This window comes from Miniopterus schreibersii, assembly GCF_964146895.1.
Source record: "Miniopterus schreibersii genome assembly, chromosome: 12".
NCBI lineage: Eukaryota > Metazoa > Chordata > Mammalia > Chiroptera > Miniopteridae > Miniopterus > Miniopterus schreibersii.
In genome coordinates, this window is record NC_138112.1 from 18,431,267 (window position 1) to 18,436,185 (window position 4,919).

A 4,919-nucleotide genomic window follows, 5' to 3' on the forward strand; every position below is an offset into this window, starting at 1 on the left:
AAAAAATGCTTTGATCGGTGTTTGTTTCATCTAAGTCACATTCGCGTTTTCCGTTTTGTTTTTTATTCTTTTCGTTTGTACTAAAATTTAAATTTTAAAACTTTCCCCTCAAAAGATGTCCGTCTCCCTTATGCATATTTTCTTGAGACTTGTCACCTGGACCTGCATCCATACTCTGTATAAAGCAACAATCAAGCCATTTTAAAACCCAGAAGTTTTTAAAATGTTGCGTACACCTTCCACTCTTTCAGCGGCCTTCTTACAAATGTTTCTTCGGTGTTGAATTCCGATTTTAAATGGATTAACATTTCCACATGAAAATATATTAGAGCTGTTGAAGGTGTTTAACATGTAAAGGTGATAGAGAAAGCAAAATACATAGCAGTAAAGATGCGGCTTCAGGAAATGTTGGCGATCCTCCCTCCCACAGGCCAACGGCATTCCTATCCCACGTAACTTGAGTCTTCACTCTTTCACACTGTCCGTTTCATTTGAGAAGTAATGTGTCCGGCTCCAAGGGACCTGTCATGACTGGCCTGAGCTAATCCTGGCGACCCTACTCCTGTGCTAGAGATTGGTCAGGGATGGGCAATGGTGTAAATAAGTCTGCTACAGACGTTTGAGAGTTTCCTTCCTCCCACAGGAAAGAGTGGCGTGAGGAGAATGCCCTTTTGTGCCTCTTCACCCTTCCCCAAGCTTTGGACACCGTCAGTGAGACCATGATTTCTCTGACTATGACAGTCATCTTGCTCCTATCAAACAATAAGCCAAAGGACATGACCAAAATGCTTAAGAGGGTGAAATGCCTTAACATGGTCAAATGGAGAAATAGAGATACAGAGATAAGAATTTCTAATAGCTGCTCTTTTTCCTTTATTCATTTATCTTTTCATGCAGTCTTTAATATATTGCTAAAATATTATAATTAAATGGGACTTATATGAAATATAAAAGTACATGCCTGTTAATGAGAGAAAATAACTACCAAATTTTATGATTAATGAAAAGGAGCCAATTATTATATTGTTTCCTATATTAATAGAGTCCATCTTAATGGGGAATTCATGTTATAAAGCTTTTATGGTTAAGAACAGATGTCTCGTAGTTTCAAAATAAAAATTTAAAATTCAAGTGTAACAGACTTGTCTAGGAAACCTTTTAAATGCAATAATTTAGAAAATTGTTACTTGAATTATTAAATTAATGCTAATTACACCATTGGTTTATTACGTAGCTGGGTGAAATATCCGTTAGGCCTTAAGTCATCAATTAGAAATTCTTAAATTAGTAAACTAGTAAATTTTCTTAAATTATAAATTATTTTAGGAAAACAAGGACAGATCTGAAACCGCCTTACAGATTTTCTTTATTCTTGCTACATAATAAAGTAAGTTCATAAATAGTAATAAAGTACTTATAACTGTGTCAAAACTTTAAGTTTAGAAAAATAATAGTTTTTATCTTAACAATTCTTATTTTATTCATTTTTAAACACCCACCGTTACTGTGATGCTCACCGTTGCCTCTTTTCTTGCCCTTCTTTGATTTATCCTTTATACCACCTCCTGTTTTCTTAAACATAAAACTGATATGTCACTTTTCTCCTTTAACTCGGTGCAATTAAAAGCCACACATGACTTGGCCACGACGCCTCCCACCAGTCTTACTTCTTTGAATTCAGAGGAGCACTCTGCCCTCTGCCCACGCGGGACTAACGGTGCCTCTGGAATGGCTGTGGTACAAGTGACTCCCTGCTCCACATTTTTGCTGAACTTGGCAGAGTCCTATTTCTTTGTTTTTGTCAGTCTACCAGGTATGAAAAACAAACCTCATGGCAGAGGAAGCCAATTCATGGTTGTCTGTGTTTATAGGCTTGCCCTTCCTAGGCATTCCGTACATTTTTAGACCCAGATTATTGGTCAATTTTTATATGTTGCAATTACCTTCTCTCAGAAAGTGTGGTTCCCCCCATTTTCTCTCTATAGTATTATTTTATAAACCAAGTTTCTTCAATTTAATGTAATTGAATTTTCATGACTTTTCTTGTTAATGTTAACATTTTAAAATGTATTCATTGACATTTGATTCTTATACTGAGATGTTAAAATACACAGTGAACTTAGACGCCTATACCCATAGCCCGTGGAAGGCCTGGGGAGGGGGCACTGGGAGAAAAGGGAGCCATCTGTAATACTTCTGACAATAAAGATAAATTTTAAAACAACAAAAACAACACTTTTTACGTTGTCCTATAAAACGGTGTGAGTTTTATTTGTGTGCAGGTTATTGTTTTGTTTTGTTTTGCCACTCTGAATTTTTTGAGAAGTTCATCACTTCCCATTGCTCAGTAAGTAACCCCATTTCTCACATGCACCAAATGTGCACACTTGTGATGGCACCTGGGCGCTCTGTTCTGCTGATCAACTTGTATTCTTTCAGCCAGTGCTACATCATCTTAACTATTGAGGCTCGATAAGTCGTTTTGATTTCTGATAGGTCTTTTCCATGTTAATTTTCTTTACCAGCAGTGTCTTGCTTACTGTCTTTATTTGTACTTCTTAGATTTGTTTTTTATTTCTCCCCTACCCCTCTGTACTTCCTACGCACTTTTTATTAATCTTACCAAGTTCCACAAAACATCTTGTGGTGGTTTTGATTGTAAGAAAGTTTCATATTTTTCCAGGTTACCTTTGTATTTGTTTTGCTCTTAAACTTCAGTTTTTAACATTATATTGTGAATTATTCTTCTAGTGCAGCAGTTATCAGTTCCATTGTATCTTTAATTTCTGTGTCCATGTACTCATTGCTAATACTTAGAAACACAGTGGATTTCTGTGTATTTATCCTATGTCTTATTAACTTGCTGAACTCACAACAAAGTCCTGAGCTCTGGGAGTATTTCTTTTTTTTACATTACTTGGGAATTTCTCTAAAGACAATAATGTCATCCCAAAATAGGAACCATTTTATTTCTTCCTTTCCAATTTGTATGCGTTTTCTTTCCTCTTCTTGCCTTATTGCATTAACTGAAATTTCAAGCACTATGCTGAATAACAGTGTGAAGAGTAGATATCCTTGCCTTCCTCCTGATCTTGGGGGAAATAGTTTGTTTAGCAGACATTTGGTCTTGTCCAAAGCATCCATGGAGATGTTTGGTCCATGCCCAAAAGCATGGTCATGTCCCAAATGTCCCTGATGTTTGATATTTGGTCATGTCCCAAATGTCCCTGATGTTTGGTCCTGAAATGTCCACAGAGACATTCGGTCCATGCCAGCTCATCTATTTCACCCCGTGTGCCATTACCCCTTAAGCTATCAAGGCAAATAGGGTTACTATTGGTAATAAGCAGCCACAACACACTTATTGGACCAATAAAATCTGAGTACTATTTTTGTATTAATCCTGTAAATCAAAAGTAGAAATAAACCTTATGAACTATTTGAACCCAGGGACGTTTTCTAAGCATGGATGGTTTGGACAGAACCAAATGTCATCTAAGGAATTAATTCAGTCTTGACCATTGAATATAATGCTAACTGTAGGTGTTTTCTAAATGTTCTTTATCATGTTGAGGTTTTACTCTATTCTGAGAGTTATCATAAGTGAACATCAAACTTAACGAAATGAGTTTTCTGCATTGATTAACATGATCGTGTGATTTTCCCTCTTTAGTCTGTTAATATGGACTACATTGATTTTTAAAATATTAAGCCAGATTTGCATGCTCAGAAAAAACCTTACTTGGTAATTTCTATAATTTATCTTGTGTATCGCTAAATTCTGTATCGGCGATTTTCAACCAGTGTCCTGTGGCACACTCGTGTGCTGCAAGAATTTATAAAACATGCAACACCTGACTAGTCAGGGGCACTGACCTCTATTCCCTTAGATTTTTTTCAATTTAAAAAAATGACAAAAGCCAACCCAACAATAGCCAGTGCGAATGAATCAAAATTATACCAATTTTTTTGTGTCAGATCATTAAAAATATATATTTTTTTGGTGTGCCATAGAATTTTAGTAATTCGGGTATGTGTGCAATGAGATGAAAAATGGTTGAAAATCGCTGTTCTAGATGTATGGGAACCTAAAGGCTCCATCTGGTTTTGGCTTAGATTTTATGTGCGCATTTTCAATTTGTTAGTAAATTGATGGAGGCCAGGAGGAAACTTGAAAATCACTGTCCTACATGGTAATATTTTATAGGGAGTTTGCATCTATGGTCGTGAGCAATGTTGACCTGTGGTTTCCTTTCTTCTTGTGTGTTTGTGTGCTTTTCTGGTTCTCATATAATGATAGCATTAGCTTCAAAAGATGAATTAGGAAGTACCCTTTCTTCTATTTTTTAAAATGATTGTGTGGAATTTGGCACTTACTCCTCCCACAGTTGGTTAAAGTCTCCATTTAGGCCACCTGGACTTGATAGTAGGGCTTGTGATCCGCCAGCAGGGATGCAGGTCACAGGCCGCGATGTGACCTTCTCTGACAAGCTCATCTCGATAGTAACAGTCTTCTTTATTTTCTTTCATATTTACCTCATAGCTCTGCATCTCTACACTCTATTGTTTAGCGTTGCCATTGAAACACTTATAAAATTTGTTTCATGAAGTATGCAGACTTTCCTCAATATTATGAACTTATTTCCCCATTATTATGATTTGAAAATTAATCGATGTTTTTACTTGAAGTTGTTGCTTATAGTTTTGTTTCTGTAAGTAATTTCCTATGTGAGTATCTCATAATTTATGTATCTCTTCTACTTTTGATTACTTTTGAATTGTTTCTAGTTTTTTCTATTAATAAAAATGTTACTGTAAACATTCTCATACATGTCTCCTGCTACAAGTGTGCAGGCTTGTAAAGTACTATCAAGTTGTTGTGTTTTAATGTAAAGAAATGTATACCAATGAATGAAGAA